The sequence below is a fragment of the Chionomys nivalis genome, chromosome 1 (assembly GCF_950005125.1).
Source record: "Chionomys nivalis chromosome 1, mChiNiv1.1, whole genome shotgun sequence".
Taxonomy (NCBI): domain Eukaryota; kingdom Metazoa; phylum Chordata; class Mammalia; order Rodentia; family Cricetidae; genus Chionomys; species Chionomys nivalis.
In genome coordinates, this window is record NC_080086.1 from 75263710 (window position 1) to 75287890 (window position 24181).

The following is a 24181-nucleotide window of genomic DNA, read 5'->3' on the forward strand; positions in this document are numbered from 1 at the left end:
ACATACATTGCTGCAAAACTGGGTTAGCATTTGAACTAAAAAAAGCCTGAGATTTTGGGCAGTGATTTCACACTTCAACCCAGATACCATGACAGTTCTCACAGACATCTCCTATGTCCCTAGTCTTCCTCCAGGTTTCCTTCAATGCTGCTATGTGATTAACTTTCTTTCTGTATGCCTCTCAGACCTCTTCAGGCACTTCTTAAAGATCACTCCCACAGCCGGGCGGTGGTGGCGCACGCCTTTAATCCCAGCACTCGGGAGGCAGAGGCAGGCGGATCTCTGTGAGTTCAAGGCCAGCCTGGTCTACAAGAGCTAGTTCCAGGACAGGCTCCAAAAACCACAGAGAAACCCTGTCTCGAAAAACCAAAAAAAAAAAAAAATCACTCCTACTTATTGAAGGAAGTATGTGTGAGAGGCAGAGGCAGAGGGTGGATGATTTATACTGCATATTCTGGCTTGTAATTGGGCTTGAAATTTTTCATTGGTGAGATAAAAATATTTATGCCCCCTTTGTTAGATTATAAGATACTTCTAGAAGGGCAGGCAACTGAGCAGGAAGGGAAAGAATGAAAACTACCAAAATAAACTGTGCTTGAAAATCCAATAATGAAACTTAAAACTTTGTATGCTAATTTAAAAACAAAATTAAAAAATAAGAAGTGACTAAGGAGATGGTTCAGTGAATCTGAGTACTTGTACAAGAATAAACACATGGAGTTGCATTCCCAGTACCAATACAATGCCGAGGCTAGCTTTGTGGACGTGTAACGACAAAATTACAGGGAGTGATGAGGCACAAGGATAATGGGGGCTGATGGCCCTGGGGAAAAAAAAAACCAGTAAGGTTCTGGTTCAATGAGAAACTCTGTGTCCAGGGAATAGAGCAGACAATGTTTAAGGAGGACAGGTGAAATCTTCCTTTATCCTCTAGGCATAAGAACCCAAATACGAGTCACATATGCCACAAAAATGTTATATGTGTATTTGTGATAAAGCATAACTGCTGCATATTTACAAACAAAATGTACTCACATGAATACTTGTAAGCATAATTGTAGCTGAATAAATGATAGCTGCTAAAATATTGTCTTAATTGTGAGAAGGCAATTATAAGAGGCTGGTATTATTGTTTTTAATAATAAGGAATTTATGAGTTGTAAGAATTAAGTCTTCTAGAGACAGGTGAATCTCTGTGAGTTTGAGACCAGTCTGGTCTACAAGAGCTAGTTCCAGGACAGGCTCCAAAGCCACAGAGAAACCCTGTCTCGAAAAACCAAAAAAAAAAAAAAAAAAAAAAAAAAGAACAAGTCTTCTGTTAAGTGGTTAAAAACCACAGCAACAAAAAGAACAAATAATCTATGCAGGACGAAAGGGAGCATAGCATGTGCGCTACTCATGAAGATTCATCACTAAGTCTTCAGGTATACATTCAATTACATAAATTAGTGAGTCCCTTTGTCTAAATGGACATGACTATACTAACAGGCCACACTCTATTTGTGTGACTTTTTCTGAGAATTTTCACTTATCCTAGATCCCATTTTACTTATTGACCTCTAGAACCCTCTGAATTGTAAAGCCAATTTTAGGTCTTCAAGTTGTTGGCCACATGTTGTTGTTGTTGTTGTTCTGGTAGTACAAAAGGATTTTCCTGTGCTGCAGTTAGAATAGTTCTCCTTCGGAGCGGGAAGCATGGGATGTTCTGGCCTTGTCAATGACCAACATCATTCAATTTCTTAACACTCGGGCACTCTCCAAAGCATGAACTGAAAAACAAAAAGTATAGAAAAATCATTTCTTGAGAAAAATCAGTCTTAGACTGAATGATATAGAATTGTCTTCAGAGCATCTTTTGAAGTTTCAAGAGAAGTCTGGACTAGAAGGTTGGGTGATAAACCTCTATAGAGATAATAAAATGGTGTGTACAGGGTAAATTAGACCACATTTGGGAATATCAGCCACCACCATTTATCATACATTTACTTTTCTTTGCTTTTTACTTTTTATATTTTTTATTATTTTTTTTAATTAAAAATTTCCACCTCCTCTCCACCTCCCTTTTCCCTCCCCCACCCCCAGTTCCCACAGCCAACTCCCCCCCTTTCTCCAGTCCAAAGAGCAGTCAGGGTCCCCTGCCCTGTGGGCAGTCCAATGTCCTCCCCGCTCCATCCAGGTCTAGGAAGGTGAGCATCCAAACTGGCTAGGCTCCCACAAAGCCAATACATGCAGTAGGGTCAAAACTCAGTGCCATTGTCCTTGGCTTCTCAGCAGCCCTCATTGTCCACCAAATTCAATAAGTCCGGTTTTACCCCATGCATTTTCAGTCCCAGTCCAGCTGGCCTTGGTGAGCTCCCAATAGATCAGCCCTAAGATTTCAGTGGGTGGGTGCCCCCCTTGCGGTCTTGACATCCTTACTCATGTTCTCCCTCCTTCTGTACCTCATTTGGACCTTGGAAGCTCAGTCCACTACTCCAATATGGGTCTCTGTCTCCATCTCTATCCATCACCAAATGAAGGTTCTAAGGTGATATGCAAGATATTCGTTAGTATGGCTATAGGATCGGGCCATTTCAGGCTCTCTCTCCTCAGCTGCCCAAGGACCTAGTTTGGTACATCTCTCTGAACGCCTGGGAAAGCCTCTAGAGTCAAGGCTCTTGCCAATCCTAAAATGGCTCCCTTAATTAAGATATATACTTCCCTGCTCCCATATCCATCCTTCCATTATCCCAACTATCCCATTCCCCCGAGTTCTCCCTATCCTCCCCTTCTCACTCTTCTCTCCCCATCTCCCCTTTCCCCCACCCCACCCCATCCCCCACTTCCCAAATTTTTGCCCAGCAATCTTGACTACTCCCAATATCCAGGGGGATAACTATATGTTTTTCTTTGGGTTCCCCTTCTTATTTAGCTTCTCTAGGATCGCGAATTATAGGCTCACTGTCCTATATGTATGACTAAAAACAAATTATGAGTGAGTACATCCCATGTTCATCTTTTTGGGTCTGGATTACCTCACACAGGATAATGTTTTCTATTTCCATCCATTTGCATGCAAAATTCAAGAAGTCATTGTTTTTTACTGCAGAGTATACTCTAATGTGTATCTATTCCACACTTTCTTCATCCATTCTTCCATTGAAGGGCATCTAGGTTGTTTCCAGGTTCTGGCTATTACAAACAATGCTGCTATGAACATAGTTGAACAAATACTTTTTGCATATGATAGGGCATCTCTTGGGTATATTCCCAAGAGTGGTATTGCTGGGTCCTGGGGTATGTTGATCACAAATTTCCTGAGAAACTGCCACACGGCTTTCCAAAGTGGTTGCATAAGTTTGCATTCCCACCAGCAATGGATGAGTGTACCCCTTACTCCACATCCTCTCCAGCAAAGGCTATCGTTGATGTTTTTGATTTTAGCCATTCTGACAGGTGTAAGATGGTATCTCATAGTTGTTTTGATTTGCATTTCCCTGATTGCTAAGGAGGTTGAGCATGACCTTAAGTGTCTTTTGGCCATTTGAACTTCTTCTGTTGAGAATTCTCTGTTCAGTTCAGTGCCCCATTTTTTAATTGGGTTAATTAGCATTTTAACATCTAGTCTCTTGAGTTCTTTATATATTTTGGAGATCAGACCTTTGTCTGTTGCAGGGTTGGTGAAGATCTTCTCCCAGTCAGTGGGTTGCCTTTTTGTCTTAGTGACAGTGTCCTTTGCTTTACAGAAGCTTCTCAGTTTCAGTAGGTCCCATTTATTCAATGTTGCCCTTAATGTCTGTGCTGCTGGGGTTATATGTAGGAAGTGGTCTCCTGTGCCCATATGTTGTAGAGTACTTCCCATTTTCTCTTCTATCAACTTCAGTGTGTTCAGACTGATATTGAGGTCTTTAATCCATTTGGACATGAGTTTTGTACATGGTGATAGATATGGATCTATTTTCATTCTTCTACAAGTTGACACCAGTTCTGCCATCATTTGTTGAAGATGCTCTCTTTCTTCCATTGTATATTTTTAGCTCCTTTATCAAAAATGAGGTGTTCATGGGTTTGTGGGTTAAAATCCGGGTCTTCTACTCTATTCCACTGATCTACTTCTCTGCTTTTATGACAGTACCAAGCTGTTTTCAATACTGAAGCTCTGTAATAGAGTTTAAAGTCAGGGATGGTAATTCCTTCAGAAGTTCCTTTATTGTATAAGATTGTTTTGGCTATCCTGGGTTTTTTGTTTTTCCAGATAAAGTTGATTATTGTCCTCTCAATGTCTGTGAAGAATTTTGATGGGATTTTGATGGGGATTGCATTGAATCTATAGATTGCTTTTGGGAGAATTGCCATTTTCACTATGTTGATGCTCCAAATCCAAAGCAAGGGAGATCTTTCCATTTTCTGGTATCCTCTTCAACTTCTTTCTTCAAAAACTTAAAGTTCTTGTCAAATAGATCTTTCACTTCTTTGGTCAGAGTTACCCCAAGATATTTTATACTATTTGTGGCTATCGTGAAAGGTGATGCTTCTCTGATTTCCCTCTCTGCATCCTTTTCCTTTGAGTATAGGAGGGCAAGTGATTTTTTGGAGTTGATCTTGTATCCTGCCACATCACTAAAGGTGTTTATCAGCTGTAGGAGTTCTTTGGTAGAACTTTTGGGGTCGCTTATGTATACTATCGTATCATCTGCAAATAACGATAGTTTAACTTCTTCCTTTCCAATACGATCCCCTTGATCCCCTTATGTTGTCTTATTGCTATTGCTAGAACTTCAAGCACTATATTGAAGAGGTATGGAGAGAGTGGACATCCTTGTTGTGTTCCTGATTTTAGTGTGATGGCTTTGAGTATCTCTCAAATACTTTTATCATAAAGGGATGTTGAATTTTGTCAAATGCTTTTTCAGCATCTAATGAAATGATATGTTTTTTCTTTCAGTTTATTTATATGATGGATTACATTGATAGATTTGTGTATGTTGAACCAGCCCTGCATCACTTGGATAAAACCTACTTGATCATAATGGATAATTTTTCTAATGTGTTCTTGGATTCAGTTTGCCAGTATTTTATTAAGAATTTTTGCGTCGATGTTCATGAGTGAGATAGGCCTGTAATTCTCTTTCTTGGTTGGGTCTTTGTGTGGTTTTGGTATCAGGGTAACTGTAGCTTCATAAAAGGAATTTGGCAATGACTCTTCTGTTTCTATATTGTGGGATACATTAAGGAGTATAGGTATTAGCTCTTCTTGGAAGTTCTGGTAGAATTCTGCATTGAAACCATCTGGTCCTGGGCTTTTTTTGGAAGGGAGGTTTTTGATAACAGTTTCTAATTCTTCGCAACTAACCCATCTATTTAGATTGTTCACCTGATTTTGATTTAACTTTGGTATATGGTACTTATCTAAAAAGATGTCCATTTCTTTTGCAGTTTTCAGTTTTGTGCATACAGGCTTTTGTAGTAAGATCTAACGATTCTCTGAATTTCCTCTGTGTTGTAGTTATGTCCTCCTTTTCATTTCTGATCTTATTAATTTGTCTGTTCTCTCTCTGCCATTTGATTAGTTTGGATAGGGGTTTGTCGATCTTGTTGATTTTCTCCAAGAACCAACTTTTTTTTCATTGATTCTTTGAACTGTTTTCTGTGTTTCTATTTTGTTGATTTCAGCCCTCAGTTTATTTCCAGTCTTCTACTCCTCATGGATGAGTCTGCTTCTTTTTTTTTTCTAAAGCTTTCAGGTGTGCTGTTAAGTCTCCAATGTGTGCTTTCTCTGTTTTCTTCAAGTGGGCACTTATTGCTATGAACTTTCCTCATAGCACTGCTTTCATCATGTCCCATAGGTTTGAGTATGTTGTCTCTTTATTTTCATTAAATTCAAGGAAGACTTTAATTTCTTTCTTTATTTCTTCCTTGACCCAGGTGTGGTTCAGCAGTTGACTGTTCAGTTTCCATGAGTTCGTTGGCTTTCTGGGGGTACCCTTGTTGTTGTTTAATTCCAACTTTAATCCATGGTAAACTGATAAAACACATGTGGTCACTAAAATTTTTTATATCTTTGGAGGTTTGCTTTGTTACCGAGTATGTGGTCAATTTTCGAGAAGGTTCTTAGAGCTGCAGAGAAGAAAGTATATTCTGTCCTATTTGGGTGGAATGTCCTATAGATGTCTGTTAAGTCCATTTGCTTCATTACCTCCATTAATTCTCTTAGTTCTCTATTAGGTTTCTGTCTGATTGACCTGTCCATTAGTGAGAGAGGTGTGTTGAAGTCTCCTAATATTAGTGTGTGAGGTTTGATGTCTGCCTTGAGTTCTAGTAATGTTTATTTTACATAAGTGGGTGCTTTTGTATTAGGGGCATAGACATTCGGGACTGAGACTTCATCTTGATGAATTGTTCCTGTTATGAGTATAAAATGACCATCTCTATCTCTTCTGATTGATTTTAGTTTGATGTCAGATTTGTTAGAAATTAGTATGGCCACACCTGCTTGTTTCTTAGGTCCATTTGCTTGAAAAACCCTTTTCCAACCCTTTACTCTGTGTAGATGTCTATCTTTGTGGTTGAGGTGTGTTTCTTGTAAACAGCATAATGTTGGATCCTGTTTTCGTATCCAATCTTTTAGCTTGTGCCTCTTTATAAGTGAATTGAGTCCATTGATATTAAGTGATGTTAATGACCAGTGGTTGTTGACTCCGGTTTTTATTATTTTTTTGGTAGTAGAGTTTGTGTGTTTCCCTTCTTTGAGTTGTGCTGGTGAAGGGTTGCTAGTTGTCTGAGTTATTATAGGCAGTGTTGGCAATGTTGGATTCCTTGGGTTGTGATTTTCCTTCTCTTACTTTCTGTAAGGCTGGGTTTGTGGCTACGTATTGTTTAAATTTGTTTTTATCCTGGAATATTTTGTTTTCTCCATTGGTAGTGAATGATAGCTTGGCTGGCTATAGTAGTCTGGGCTTGCATCCATGGTCTCTTACTTTCTGCGGTATCTCTATCCAGGACCTTCTGGCTTTCATGGTTTCCATAGAGAAGTCTGGTGTAAGTCTGATAGTTTTCAATTCTTGAAATGTTTCCATTACCTGTTTGATTGTTCTTTCTTGGTTTCCCGGGGTATCATTTACATATTTATTCATTTCTTCAAACTTTTTGTTATACTTTTCATCCATTTCTATAAGGGCATTTTTTACATTCTGTTTAAGGGACTCTATCGCTTTCAAAATGTCAATATTCCCCCCTTCTTCTAGATTAGGGTGTTCAAGACCTTCTGTTTTCTAATCACTGGGTTCTGGTGTTTTCATGTTGTTTTTCAGGTTGGTGGAGGAATTCTTGCCTTGGCGCCTGCCCATCTCTTTCTTCAAATGCTATCCTATGGATCTTATGGAACAGGATCAGGTTCCCTTGGTGGCCAGGAACCTCATTAACAAAGGGCCTAGCTTGCTGCAGACAGGCTATTGAAGCAAAGCAATTCCCTCTGGCCCCTTTGCCCTCAGCACCCCGCCCCGGTGCCCAAACAGGCTGAGCTGGCGGATCCTGTGGCCCCGCTGAAGGGAGGAAGAAGGGAAGAGGTTCCTGGGTACAAACTGGGATGGGTTAGGGAGAGAGAGGCCCCAGCAGAGGGGAGTAGCCTCTGCTGAATGACCAGGGATTGAAGGGGGTTGGTGAATGTCCCTGCTCTGTTTCTGGGCTCCTGTGTGGGTCAAGAGCACACTCACCAACCACTCTGATGGGTCCCCCAGAACAGGATCAGGTTCCTTTGGTGGCCAGGAACCTTGCTAAGAAAGGGCCTAGCTTCATACATTTATTTTTGAAAAGCTTAGCTTCTCTGTTCTCTACTGAGTAATATGAAACTAACAGGATTATTACTAAGATAAACTGCTTTAAAAATATCAGTAATATGAATTCTGAGTAATGTTGGCAGATAAACAAATGTATTGAATAGAATGAGTTATTTCATGAAAACTTTGGCATTTGTATCGTTATGAATCATGGCCACATAGATACTTTTGAAAGATATGAGAAACAAAACTTCTCCCTCTATAATTATTAGTAGCAAACAACAACAATTATTTTAAGTTTGATACAAAAAAAAACATTTGTGGGAAGCAAAAACTCTCAGAGAAGTCTGAAATAATGTGTTATAAAGTAAGAATGGTTTATTCACCACCCCAATCCCTAGTGCTGGAGTGAATGTATTTCCACATTCAAACCATCAATATCCCAAACTGAAAGAACCTTGCAGAACAATGCAGATGACCAAGAAAGCAGTTGGTAGACAATGGATCAAGGACCCTTACATACAAGAACATAAACTGCAGCAGGAGGTTCTTCCTAAATCAGCAAGAGTGAAATGGTATGCAGGCAGGTGACATGGCCCATGTAAATCCTGCTCAAGGGTCAGTTTCCCTGGAAAACCAAAGAAATTAGCATCCACAGACAACAAGAAGATAATATCTGTGTAATATATGATATAAGGTTGTGTGGATCAGTCCAGTGTGTTGAAAAGGAGAGACTAGAACTAGAATGTAGTGATGAGCAGGCCGCATTTCTGCCTACTTGCTCCTGGCCGCCAGCTAGGTTATGCCCAGAAATAATTACACGGAATTTGTATTCTTTTAAACACTTTTTGGCCCATTAGTTATAACCTCTTATTGGCTAGTTTTTATATATTGATTTAACCCATTTTTGATATTTTGTGTAGTACCACGAGTTGGCTTTCCAGGGAAGATCTTAACCTGCGTCTGTCTGAAGTGGGAGAATTATGGCAACTCACTGACTCGGCTTCTTTCTCCCAGCATTCTGTTCTGTTAACTCTGCCTACCTAATTTTCTGTCCTATCAGAGCCAAGCAGTTTTCTTTATTAATTAACCAATGAAAACAACAGATAAATACAAGACCCACCTCCATCATTTGTAGTAATAGGAGCGGTGGCAGGGCTGTGTCCCGCCACCTGGCTAGCTTTACCCAAAATAATTACACGGAAACTGTATTCTTTTAAACACCGCCTGGCCCATTAGTTTCAGCCTCTTATTGGCTAGCTCTTACATTTTGATCTAACCCATTTTTAATATTTTGTGTAGCACCACGAGCTGGCTTATCAGGAAAGATCTTAACCTGCATCTGTCTGCAGTGAGAGAATCATGGAGACTCATTGATTCGGCTTCGTTTTTTCAGCATTCTGTTTAGTCTATTCGGCCTACCTAATTTTTTGTCCTATCAGGGGCAAGCAGTTTTTTTTTTATTAATTAACCAATAAAAGCAACAGATAAATACAAGACCCATCTCCATCACTAGAATTTATTACTAGAGATTTTTCATGGAAATCAGATGGTTATTAATTCTGCCCAAGGAGTACCAGCCTTTAGTGAACTGGTTTTCTTAAAACACAGAACTTACTTGTAACACCACAATGAAAGATTATGAGAGAAACAATGTAGTAGGGCATCCTGAAACAGAATATAATATGTAATAATATAATAAATATACAAATAGTATAGCTATATACAAAAATAAAGTAGTTTGGGAATAATTACTTACTCATTGCTGTCAGAACTTGAGGATTTGTTTTGAATACTTATTCTCACTCCAGCTTTGAGTTTTTCAATATTCTATGGGATGTCTCAGCATCACAGTGAAATGGTATCACCTGCTTGATTTATCTAATGACTGACCCACCTGGTGCTAAAATGAACTTTCTGCTGTATTTAAATTAGAGTTTGAAGAAGTATCATATAGAATCATTGCCTGATGTGCATATAACTCTGCATTCCATCCCCAGCACTTCATGTAATTGGATTGGTCGTGCATGCCTGTAGTCTAGACACAAGAGAGGTAGAGGAAGGATGGTCACAAGTTCTAGATTATCCTGGTCTAAAATGCAAGTTTGAGGATAGCTTTGGCTATCTTAGACTTTGTTTCTTAGACAAAACCAATAAATATATTAATAAGTAAATTAACATATTAATAAAATTCAGTATTAGTAAAGTGCTCAATGAATTTTCATATAGCAAATGAGGGAACTTAATTATTTAAAATGTACAGTCATTAGTAGCTTGTGAAGGTATGAGACAATTGCAGAATATCTTATAATTTGAACCTCAATAATTTTTCTAGTCTACAATTTTTGGACCGGGAGTAACAGCAGAAAAAAATAATTAAATGTATATACAATATAGCTGTATACCAAAATAAAGCAGTTTAGGGATTATTGTGGGTGTGAAGACATTTATCTGACTAGATCATCAAGGCTATTTATGGAAAATCTCTTCATATTTAAACTGTGATTCTTAAGTCAAATATTTTGAATATAGCTTCTGATATTCCTAGAAAGTACAATCTAACAACAAATTCTCTGTTCATCTGATATTTCATCTTCTACCCCCTCTTCTGCAATGTTTTGTTAGTAAATCCTAGGTGAGGGAGTTGTCTTGTAAATGAATCCACTGGCACTGAACTCTGAAACTGTGGATTTTGACGGTTTGTGGTTTTACTGTAATGGGCTTCATCTGTTACATAGGGAAGTTTCCTTGATGAAGGGTTTATGTATGAAGGGCTCTGCTTGTTGGTTCCCAGCTGCCTGGTAAGCTTAGACCTGAAATAATCACACAGAAACTATATTAATTAAATCAGTATTTGGCCCATTAGCTCTTGTTTCTTATTGGCTGGTTCTTACATATTAATTTAACCCCTTTCTATTAATCTGTGTATCTCCATATGTCTGTGGCTTACCTGCTAACGTTCTAGCAAGTCTATTTCCGGCGGCTCCATGGCATCGCTCTAATTCCGCCTTCCTCCTCCCTTGCAGCCAAGCCATTTCTTTATTCATTAACCAATAAAAGCAACACATAGACAGAAGGACTTCCCACATCACCAAAGGGTGAAGAGTATTCTGACTGAAAAAAAAATTGAGAATAGTCGGTTTAGCAAAGTATTGGCTCTGCATTTTCCTCCCACAACCATGTTTTAAATTACCTTTCTCAAAATTCTTAAAATGATCTGTTGAGCCCAGTTCATAAAAGTATAGCAACATGGCAACACTTACAGACAGGACCTTTAAAGGAGTAATTTTGATTAAAAAATATGGTAGGTACCTGAGACTCAGGGAATATCTTCATATGAAAACAGACTGTAACAGAGATATATGCAAACAAAGAATCACCTGGAGTTAAAAAAAATATGGTGCAACAAGCCAAGGACAGAAGCCTCAAAAGAAGTAGTTTGGGCAACATCCAATCTTAGATGCCCATTATCTGTAAGTGTGGACATTTGTTTTCTGTGTTTAAATTTGAATCTTTAGCATCTGTTATTAGAATCTTCTCAGACTCATTAATTAGTCATCCAGTTCCACTTGTCAATACAGAACAAGAAAGCGTGGACAGCATCACTCTCATGATTAAACTATCTCTTTAAAGTAACATCATCACCTCTTCTTCCATGGCATTGTAGGAAACAATTCTGTCTATGCTCTCCATAGAAGCAAGATGTGGGTACAAGTGTCTACACTAATAATCTCAGGTTGTGAAACTTGGACTAAATCCAGGAAACTTCCATCAAACCCCTTTTCTCATTTTTTTTCTGTGACTACATGCTTTGTAAAACACTGTATTCATTGCACATATCCTGTGTTATTTAAAATCTATGTTTTGATTTAGAAGGACCTTTGTACATGTGGAATATTCTTATGTTCTCCCTCCAAATATTATTTTAAATTAATAAACATAATAATGCTTTTCTATTATAAATCTTTATACAGCTATAGCATTTCTTACATTGACAACTGAAATTCAAGTTTCTTCAAATCCCCAAAACCTTGGTCATTAACATGTCAGCAGAAGAGTCAAATTCTGTACTGACTTCAAATGAGGAGTTACAGTCAAAACACAGGTACATTGATGCTTTATATAAAGTACTTTCAGAGTATGCTCATAAATTTGAAATGAAAACAAAATTAATTCTGTATTTTGAGTCAGTTCTGCCCTCAGACTATTCTGTTGAACATACTATTCCATTATCCAAAGTTCAAGATAGCTTTGATTTCAAGAATATCCCATAATGATACTCAACCTAAAAATCTATACAAAATCAGATTTCTGTGGTCTAAGTCTTCCATCTAGGGATTTGTCTTTACATTTGATTTGACACTTGAAATAAACTACTATGAGTCTCATGTGTATGTGTTTAGATTTGTCCAGAAATAGATAGCTTTACATTGCACTTCAATCAAGAACACTACCAGAAACATGTTTGTTTCAATACTTTTCAAAGAATAAGAAAGCCATATCAGAGGATTCCTTGTTAGCCCAGAGCAATAAAAAAGTTTAATAATATAAAAAAACATGTCAGATACATCTTTATCCCTCAGACTATTATTGATATAGGAGGTATCAAAGACATGGTAGTAAGCTAGCAAATTTGAAATCAGCACCTATTTTGGATCTTTGATATGCCTCAGAGAATAATGGGGCTTACCCAACCAATCAGGAAACCTGATTTAACTTCTAGAACTCATGTAAATGCTGACAGAGATAACTGTTGTTCTTAGACTTCTACATTCATGCTATGTCAAGGATACACAAACTCCATATTATGCACACATATGCACATGAAATTATGACATTTTACTGTTTTATAATTGATGAGATAATGTGGTTATGAATGTGGTTCAAAGACTTGAAAATAATTTAGTATTATGTAATGTGGATCTTGTACTTAGTTTATTTCTCTTAATAGTAACCTCAAATTAACAGTTAATTCACAAGGAAACAATAATAAACTGCATGCAATAATATGAATGTGGAAGATTTGTTTCCAACAGAATCATTATAATAACAGATTGAAGATGATTTAAATACCTCAAAAATGGGAATAATGAAACAATATTAAATGATTCTGTGTGGTTATTTTGAGTCTGGGCATCTGGGAACAAATAACCTCTGACATCATGGGTTCCTTTTAAAAGTCAAGAAGATAGATGGAATTTAAATGAGATTGTCCAAAATGAATAGAGAAGAATTGAATTGCAAAGATAAAGAAGAGGCTGTGTAATTTTCTATCTAATGTTAAAGGACTTAACAAGAACTATAACAGAATATTGAACAGTGACTTCTTAATAAATTACATGCTAGAATTGTATTACTAGAAAGCCATAAATTATTTAAACTAACTTAGGAAATAGAAAATATAAGTAGACTTACAATTATGAGTGAATATCCCTTGGATTATGGCTCACAACACTAAAATCAGTAGTTAGGAGACTAAGACAGAGAGGTTGCCATTGTAATAAGATCAGTGGAGGATACAGAGTGAGACTGTCACATATCAGTGAATGGAATAACTAAACACAATTTAAATATACCTCTTAAATAAACATTTCACACCATTTTATGTGACTTTTAAAAAATGTCTATCAAGGAGTAGCACCAACTCCCCACCAATTTTTGAGAGGGAGAGGGATGGAGGGAAGGAGGGAGAGAGGGAGAGAGGGAGGGAGGGAGGGAGGAAAGTAAAGAAGGAAAAAATAAAAGAAGGAAGGGAGAAAGAAAGAAAGAAAGAAAGAAAGAGAAAAAAGAAATACTAAAAGAGAGAGGGAGAACTTTCTCATTCATTAGGCCAATATTACCTCAAATAATTTGATGATGATACTTATGAACTACTGATCGACAGCCTATAGATGTGTACTCTTGTAACTCTTAAAGTTTTCACCAAATAAGTCAAACTGGTTGTTAAAAAAAGAAGAAAGAAAAATATGATCACTGAGATGTGTTTTAATTTAGAAGGCAATGAGGTTTAACATATGAAAATCAATTTAAATAGCATTTTAAGAGAAATAAAAAGGAAAAAGCAACATAATTGTACCAACAGTATATAGAAAAATTAAAAACTTTTATTAGGTTTAACAAATCTTCATGATGCCAACACAATGTTATAGAAATAAACAGTAACTAGCTTAACCTCAAGAGCAGATACTTAAAGGTAATGCTCAAGAAGAAAGCCACTACACTAAAACAAGGATCAAAACAAAGTGTTAATTCATGCTATTTGCATTTAAAATCATATTGCAGATTATGACCAAAATATCTAAGCAAATAAGATGAAAGATAAATAAAACAAAACAAAAACCAAGAGCCACTAAAATGGTTTGTAGGTCAAGGCACTTGTCACTCAGCCCAAGGACCAGTGTGAAGTCCCCAAATCCCACAAGAAGAGAACTTGATGCCACAGGTTATTGTCTCTCTCCTGTGAGTAGATCATAACCGAAGCAGCACCTCTGATAAACAAATAAATACAAAGCATATAAAAAATATCAAACTGCAAATGGTATAAAATGTACTTAAGGAAGTAAAAGAAACATCCATACAACTATTACATCAACTAAAAATGTCATCAATATTTCATTCATAATATAGTACCAAAGTATTATTCATATACTAAAAATTAAAAATCTGGGAATAAAATTAAATGAATAAGATTATTCAGTACCTCAAAATACAACATTTGAATACACAATACAATAAATAAACAGCCTCAAATAGAATAAAATATTTAGCTATAAATTTTACTCATTAAGTGCAAAGCATATACACTGTAATCTATACAATGTAGCTGAAAGGTTTTAAACATGAAAAATAATATGTAAAATAATCTTTATTCATGGATTCAACCTCGTAAATTAAGAAATTTTGTTTTAATCCAAATTCACCTATGCAGTTAGATAAAACCCTCTCAGCATAAATATTACAGGTGTCAATTTTACAGAATAAATTTAGAATTAATTTCATTTACAGATCAAGAATCCTATACAATAATGTAAGAGTAAAACTGTAGTATTTTCACTCTTCAATATCAAGCACCCAAACTTCCTGTGGAGTGTTAATAACCAGATAAAGATGATACTGATGCAAATATGAAAATATAGCCTACCAAATACCTACTTGTTGTAATAGGAGCGGCGGGGCTGCGTCCAGGCACCCAGCCGCCCGCATGGCTAGCTTATGCCCCGAAATAATTACACGGAAACTGTATTCTTTTAATCACTGCCTGGCCCATTAGTTCCAGCCTCTTATTGGCTAGCTCTTACATATTGATCTAACCCATTTCTAATATTCTGTGTAGCCCCACGAGCTGGCTTACCAGGGAGGATCTTAACCTGCGTCTGTCTGGAGTGGGAGAATCATGGCGACTCCTCACTCGGTTTCTTTCTCCCAGCATTCTGTCTGTTTACTCCACCCACCTAAGGGCTGGCCTATAAATGGGCCAAGGCAGTTTCTTTATTAAATGAAAGTAACTCCTCCATCACCTACTTTAAATCTTTCATGATCCAAACTGTTTTGACCAGTTGTCTTCCAACAAGATGAAGTATCAACAATCTTTCTGACAACGGTGCAAGGACAGCTGGTGACACAGCCTCACTCAAAATAATGCTTCAATACTCCTGCCTCATCACATACAAAAGTTCACCTCAGAATAGATAAAAAGTGTAAATTAAGAGTTAACTATATTAAAATCTTAAAAGAATTTAAAAGTACAAATATTCTGGAACCTCAATTATAAGATTATGTTTTGAATGTGAGACAAAAGAATAAAGAATTGAAGAAAAATAAACTGGGATTCATCAATATGAAAGTTGTACAAAAGATACTATTAGTGCACCACAAATTCCAAGAAGGGGAGAAAATTTATATAAAGTTGATAAGCGTCTAATATGTACAACATATACAAGAACTTTTATGATTCAATAAGAAATATACTAATAAACTAAATAAAATAGGTTTGGATCAACATGTTTCTAGGTAAAATACAGAGATAAACACAAAATATCTAAGAAGATGATCAATGTTATCATGAAACCACAAGTCAAAATAATGTAGTGCCACTTCATTCATACTTTGACTATAATTAAAAGTTGACAATAACAAGTTTAAATGGGTACTAGACAACTTGTAATCCTCATAAGGTTTGGAATCATCTCCAAAAAACAAATCTTGATGTCCCTTAAAACATTAAACTATGTATATAACATGATGAATTCATTTCTTCATCTTCCTCACAAATTAGAAAATCTAAAGAACAAACACTCATATCCAATAAAACTCATATTTTTCTTGAAAGGACAAGTATTTACATAGTGCTAATCTCCATCAGTAACTGAACAGTTAAACTTTCATCCCCAAACTGGAATTCTATGTATTAGTAAAATATAGACATGATACAATATAGATTTATAAAAATGTCTGTATAAATCCTTCCTCAAAAATTGACATAGTATTGTTGTAATATGAGCGGCGTGGCTTATGCCCCAAAATAACAACACACAAACTCTTATTGGCTAGCTCTTACATATTGATCTAACCCATTTCTAATATTCTGTGTAGTACCACGAGCTGGCTTACCAGGAAAGATCTTAACCTGCATCTGTCTGGAGTGGGAGAATCATGGTGACTCACTGACTCGGCTTCTTTCTCCCAGCATTCTGTTCTGTTTACTCTACCCACCTAAGGGTTGGCCTATCAAATGGGCCTAGGCAGTTTCTTTATTAATTAACCAATGAAAACAACAGATTAATACAAGACCCACCTCCATCATTTCCCCTTTTTCTGTTTAAACAAAAAAGAAAGGCTTTCGCTTTAACATAGTAAGATTACATATAGCAAAACTGTTATCAAGCAAGAATTACAGTTACAATATTTATATCTATTTTATCTTTTATCATAACTAAGGAAAACTATAACTATAACTAACCATTCTTCAACTCCATCAAAGACTCCAGAAGGATATAATATTACCTAAGTAAACAAGAAGTAAGAAACTTCAAACTCTAGAAATGACAGAGACATCTCACTGCCTGGACAGTCACCCAAAGTTCCTCTGTACCGTTGGGGCATCCATCTTCGGCCTTCAGGCCCATAGTATCCAGCAGACTTTTCCATGAAACAGGAAATTTCAAAGACAGTTCAGTCACTTTCTGCTGTGTCCTGCAGAATGTCTCTTAGACTCTTTCATGAATCAGGAACCCCGAAAGAACATCTCACCTTTAGGCAAGTTCAGCAGTCCTCTCTCTGCAGGTTTTCTGTGTCGTTTTTGCATCAGTCCAGGCAAGAGCAGTTTCTTGCCCAAATGTCTATCAAACTCCATAAGGAGCCTCTTTGATGCCCATCTTCCTCTTGAAGTAGATTGGTGCTGTCAGGAGCAGATGTGTCTCATTATCATGAAAAGCCCTAAGTTATTAAAACATTAAATGCTATATTCTGCAGTCTTTGAAAGATATGAAGAATGCCTATCTAGCTGAAAAATATCTATGCACATCTAGAAAATCTAACTAACATGGAGTAGTTTATATACAATTCTCACAAAAGAAAAATTTACAGAAATAAAAAGTGTGTTAGTGGTGATGAGAGGATATAGAAATTACAGAGAAAAAGACAGTTAAAGTACGTGAGCTTCCCTTGGTGTTTGGAACTAAATACTATGTAATTAGAGAGTGGTGGTGAGAATACTCTCTTTTATAACATGGTTCAACTGTAATATTGATAGTGATAAATATTATGCTATGTGACTATCTAATAATTACCAAACTGAAAGGGGAAGTGGTGACTATGTAGCCAGAAAACAGCACTACAACAACACAGCGGTGATCTGCAGTTACAATGATCTTTCAGTGCTCAATCTGAGAGGTAGATAACATCAGGACTCCTTATCTAATCCTCTCCTGAACTAATATCAGTCAGGTCAGTCAGACTAGGGGATTTCCAAAAAGTTAGCATAAATGAGATTCTAGATGTTACATTGTGAGAGATGAGAGATTCAATTGGTTTTACACACACAAAAAAAGGAGAAACATATTCTGGAGTTGCAGTTGAGAGTTTTATACCAATTTCCCAAGTTCTGTTATTCCTTCTGCTTCAAATTATTTTAATAACTAAAAATAAAATTCAGTATCAAACTGAAATGTTATCTCTAGACTTCATCTCTGTGTAGCACAATTAGTATTGTGCTAAGTACTAATTACTGACCTTTATATTGTTCCTCCATATAAAAATGATCATACATTTTAGAGGTTGTGATCAGAAATATTTTATTGAAAGTGACAGAAAAATGAGAACGTTGCAAACAATTTACCTAGGGATATCTTTAAGGAAGAACAAGATGGCTGATCAGTTAAGAGTATTTGCTGATCTTTCAGAGGACATGACTTCAGGTTCTAGCATCCATGTCTGACAGCTCACAACACCGTATGACTCTAGCTCCAGAGGATCTGAGGCTCTGTCTTCCTCTGTGTCCTGTACTCCTACATACACTCCTACAGTACATGCACAGACATATACACTGTTTTTAAAATAATGAATATGCATATGTAGAGAATGAAAGAATAATCTCAGTTGTAATTCTGTGCTTTAGTTATTAATTTAGTTATTATTAATAACTTAGTTATGGCAACAATGGGGGTGCTAATAATAAGTATATCTATACTGAACTTAATAGTTAGCATATTAAATTGTATATGAAGCATGCTAAGTGGACAGGCCTTTAAAATGTATTTTTTTCTGAAAATGTATTCCTAGTAACTCTAATATACAACTGCGTATAGCAGTAAAGGACCATGTCTCAATCATGCTTGTCTTTCCCACCAAATCCAGAGTATTTCCAGTAGGATAGGGACTGATGTACTTACCAAAGTTTCATGTACACTTCCAGAACTCCCAGGAGCTCATCTATATTCAGGATTTTGACCATAGATGACTCTTCAGGTTAATAAATAGAAAGCCAATTGAAAAATTCTTAGTAATTCTGTCAAAAGCCACAAATTTTATACACTAAGTCCTATTGATTTGGCAGCATATTTGACTTTCAGTGTGTGCAGCTATATAGCTTATTATCAGTACTAGCTTCAATATTTCAGTGCAAGACATTTTATGGAACCTGTCATCCACAGTGTAGAAACTAATTGCAAGTTGCATGCCACATTAATTTTTCCCACAAACAAACATCCTAGATGTAAAGCATATGCTAATAAAGATTTGTTAATTTTATCCCTATACCTGCCAAACAGATGGAAGGCACCTTGGACAGAATTTTGATGGGCAGAGAATTCCAAGTCAAAACACTTTTTGTAAGTCTTGACAAGTTTCATGTCTTTTCTCTCCATATTTATTCATGGAAGTGCCGTTTTCCTTTGCCAGCTTGCTTTTGTGAACTCATACATATTTCCTGATGAAAAATATATATGGTAAGTGAAAGACAGGCTAGTTTGATGAGTACAATCCAAATCACATATCTTACTTTGGATATTGCACCTTTAAGCTAATATTCCTTTGAAAATGTTATTTGGTCCTTCCTCCTGTCTTTAGGCAGGAAGGTGTTACATCAGCGAGACAGATGGCTCTCTTCTGCTCAATTAGTTAACTATATTTTCATTAATCTTTTCAGGAGATTATCCAGGTCTCACATGCAATCTGATTCAAATAAAAGGTTTGTGACAAAACTTTTCCCTATATATAATTTCCAGGTTGCCTTAGAGTAAACAAAATAATAAATCTAGTTCTAGTAGATGGATAAAGAAAGATACAACTCATGTTATTTTCATTCAGCCATCAGAAATAAAAAGTAGTTATTTTGAAACTAATGGAAGACAAATTTTTAGATATCCCAATGATTCAGCAATTGTTGACTGTTTTCCTTGACTCCCACACTCATACATATATTCTTATGATTTAACAGTTTAGGATAAATATTAGAACTGATGGTGGGAGATACATATGATATAAGTACGCCCGTCTTTAAGGAGGCAGGAGGGCAACCTTGGATGTTGTTCCTCAGGATCCATTTTTCCTTATATTTTTAAGATCAGGTTTGCCATTGGCTTGTAACTCTGTTTTTTTTTTTTTTTTCCATAGATTGTTTTATCAATGATCCTAGGAACGCACCTAGTTTCTACTTCCTCAGTGATGGGATTACAAATGCATGCCCCCACACCTATTTGTTGTTTTTTTTTTTAAATCATTGATTCTGGGAGTGGGTGGTTGCACTCATATCTTGTTGCAATCTTTCTAATATATTTACTGATTGAACTATTGTGTAGCAGTTTTTCCCCAGATTGAAACATTTTGTCCTAGAGGGAAGCTTCTTAAATGAGAAAAACAATTAAAAATACCTTCTGGAAGTCCTTAAAATGGATAGCATTTTCTAGCTTCCTCTCTGCCAGAGTAAGCAGTAAAGACTTTCGAGAGTCCTCTCAGACAAAACAGGCTGCAAAAAGAGATTCAAACCATCTCAGTTGCCTTGAAGAAATTTAAACCTAGTGAGTCACCTGGAAGGGACACTCTACAGCCTGTTGTGCAGCCTGAAGCCTGCACAGTGTGCTCCAGATACCCATGCTGAGGTGGGCTAATGATACAGCTATCTTCAAGTCATTTCTGTTAGTGCAGGTACATTTTCACCCACATCCCTGTCAGTAACATCAATGAAACTCATTGGTTCACCAACATGGACTTTAGTGGAATCTGTACTTTGGCAGGTTATGGACTCCTTATTTGCTGGAAATAGACATGTGCATTCTATCTCTCTTGGGAAAGTGTCATCACACACAACTATATCCTCAATTTTTGGTCAATTTTTTTTTTAAGGATGAAGTTAGTCAATCTTTAACTTTCATTAAAAATATTTACATATAGCTACAACTGAAGATTGCTCTATCAAAACTGTAATAATAAATGATTTTTAAAACTCCTAACCATTTAATGCCACACCCATATATCTATGTACCTCCCAACCTCATCATCCCTTAACCCACCTTCTTGCAGTATGTGACAATTAACAGAGATGCTTCACTAGACAATGAGGTAACAAAGAGACTGTGGAGTGCTTATCACACCACTCCTGCCAAAGCTAGGAGAGTTTTGCAGAAGAGGGGGCAGAAGAATAAAAGACACAGAGAGTGGTGAAGATCAATAAATAGCATTCTCCAGGCACAACATAAAATGTGTACATAGAAACTTACAAAGATAATGACAGCATGCACAATAACTGAGTTCCTGTATGAAGCCAGAGTCCAATATGAAAATGAAATCCCATCCTTAGCTAAGAAACTATTGTCATTTGACAGGTTCTGGGAGAGGTTAAGTGAGTTGTCTTTAACTTTGTAGCAACTAGTATGTGAATCACATTCCCAGCCTCATATCCAAAAATAGTTTCACAACACAAACTGGAATCACTTGGGGAAAAATTAAAGTTGAGTGGGTAGAGAGGAGTTGGGAATGAATATTATTAAAACTATCTTATATAAAATTTTCACATAATTAATAAAATATTCTTGAAAAGAGCTCTTTTACATTAGTAAAAATTATTAGTGTAACTATACAATGCATATAGAGATTATCAAAAACAGCTCTTTTAAAGGTTCAGTATCAATAGTTGACAATTATCTGTGGAAATCCACAGTAGCATTCTTCTTGGATCAGCATAGCAAAATTGAGTATGTTTTTGAGGTCAGGAGTCATTCAGAGATTCACCAGTCTGTTTCAAGCTTTGGTTTTAGTAAATTAAATGCTTTCATTAAAATGCTGACGCTAGAAACCCATGTCACCAGTACTGCAATGGAGAGCACTCCAAATATTCCTCTTCTTGTTATGTCAGTCTAAGGCTTATAAAATTAAAAAAAAAAAAAAACCACAAGATTACATGTAGTTTGTCTATATCTAGGCAGGGTCAAATTTTAACATATGTCTTTCAGTTGTCCCAGTCAACGATCAAAGTAAACAAGTTTGATTGCAAACACAGAAACAGCCATTACTCTTAAGACCCCTTATTTTGCTAGAACAGTGAATGTTACAAGTTCAGTAAATCTAAGAATAGTCTTCAACTTCTGGGGAGAAAGGGAAGTGGGAACTAGGGTGCATACTATATAAGCTAGGAGTTTCTCTGTCAGGGACATTGTTTTTGATCTCTCAAACATAGTAAGTCTAAATATAATGTTAACCATCACAGCTTCTCCAAGCACAGTGTTCTATTATACACATCTTCATGGAAAACCCACAATGAGCTTAACAAAGTCTTAAAAATGACAGAATACCAACTCCCAGAGAATCTGAGATTTAAGGTTTGGGAATTTTATTTGTTTGTTTGTTTATTTTGGTTTTTCAAGACAAGGTTTCTGTGTGTAGCTTTGGAGCCTCTCCTGGAACTAGCTCTTGTAGACCACAATGGGCTTGAACACAAGGAGATCCTATTGCCTCTATCTCACAGTTGTTAGGATTAAAGGTGTGAACCACCTGGCTGGTTTTGGGATTTAAATATGACATCATCATCTCAAGTGACAGATACATAATGAATGAATAATCCAAAGATTTAATTTTAAATGTGATCTTAACTTCATTATTATTGTTATGAACTTTACCATATCTAGTATCTTTCTTAGGATGATAACTTGTCTGTACCTTTAGTGTTCACCAGATATATAGGTTTTCTCTTGTTTCTCATTATCAGCTGTACTTAGTTTCTGTTAATATTGAGTACAGTCATGATATGTATTCCTCATATTCAATGGCAATAAAACACTCCCTGTCATTTTCATGTCTTATCAAGGGGATACAGAAGTCATATCACAGTTGTGCAAGCTATGAAAGAGAAACACAATCTAAATTAGGACTCTTAGTGACTCAATGAGATTTCTTTTTTAATTTTAGACTTGCAGAGTTTCTGGTTATTTTATAACCTCAACATATTTTTTGCCTATCTTGATTCAATTGTGTAACATTTGTTACATAAATGCCATTCTTTGGTCCCTTCTTTGTGGTATTTGAATGTTAATTGTATTGCATACTATTGCACTATTTTCTGACAGATTTAAGAGAAAGGAAACAAACTTGATGGCTCAAATATGAGAAAATATTAAGTGCATTGGTTAAAATATCTTTGTTCCCCATTCAGAGATTTAAAGATTAGCATCAGAAGGAAAGTAAAGTGGATTGGATAATTATTGCTAAATATCAAAGTAGACACTTATAAATAGCCTACAATAATTTAAAGTAGTATGAGAAATATTCTATAAAATAGGGATGAAAGGAAGATACTGAAATCCCTTTACTATCATTTTGATGCATTCTGGTGACTCATTCACATATCAAGTATGAATTTTTAATTTTTTTGTTTATGTGCATGCTTCTAAATGTATATATGTACACTGTGTCTGTGTGCTTGTATGTGCAAGTGTGTGTATGTGTGTGTGTGTGTGTGTGTGTGTGTGCACTGATGATAGACAGCAGAAGATGGTGTTATATCTCTGGAACTGAAGTTAGAAGCAGTTGTGTACTGTCATGTGGGTGCTAAGAATAAAACCTGGGTCTTCTGCAAGAGCAGTCAGTGCGCTCATTGACTGAATTATCTCTCTGACAACCAAAATACATACTTTAATGTTAATGGAATTATAATATTTAAATTATGCAAGATGGGTTTTCAGTTGAGTACTTATCATGTTTACTGGATCTATTCTATTCAGCATTACTGACAAACTATTGTTCTATTCCTTTGCCTATAGATATCATGACTTACTTTTCCCATGCTTCATGGTTGAAATTTAATTTGTTTCAATCACGTGTATGCCTCAGACTTTTGATGTTTTGTTTCATTTTCTTGTTGCATTGACAATGAACCCAGGACTTTTAGCATACTAGACAACCTCTTCAATATTGTGCTAAATCCTAGCCCCTACAATATTTTTGAGATTCATTTGAGTAATTTGTCAGCATGTATGTTTGCGGACTCTACACTTGCAGTGCCTGTGGAGGCCAAGAGAGGGTAACATGTTTTTTCAATCTGAAGTTAATAGAGTTTTGCAAGCCACAGTTTGGTTGCTCGAAATAGAACCTTGGTCTTCTCCAAAAGCAGCAAGTGATCTTAACTGCTGAGCAATATCTCTAGTCCCCTTATAAGACATTACAAATCCCTTAATTTTACATGTTATGGATATATATTCTGTGTGCAGACATCAAAATGATAAAGTTCTCAGTGCCTAACTATACCTACATAATATGCAATGGTCAGCAAAATTATAATTTACTTTATGTTACTTTGAGCAAACCAAGAAAGGAGCCAACTGGGCAAGAGAGTATGCAATGCACAAGAATTCTCATATATATTAGAGCTATCTGATTCATATACATACCTCTCCCTAGACCGATGCTTGTAATGGGATGAGACAAAACTTTCCTTGGTA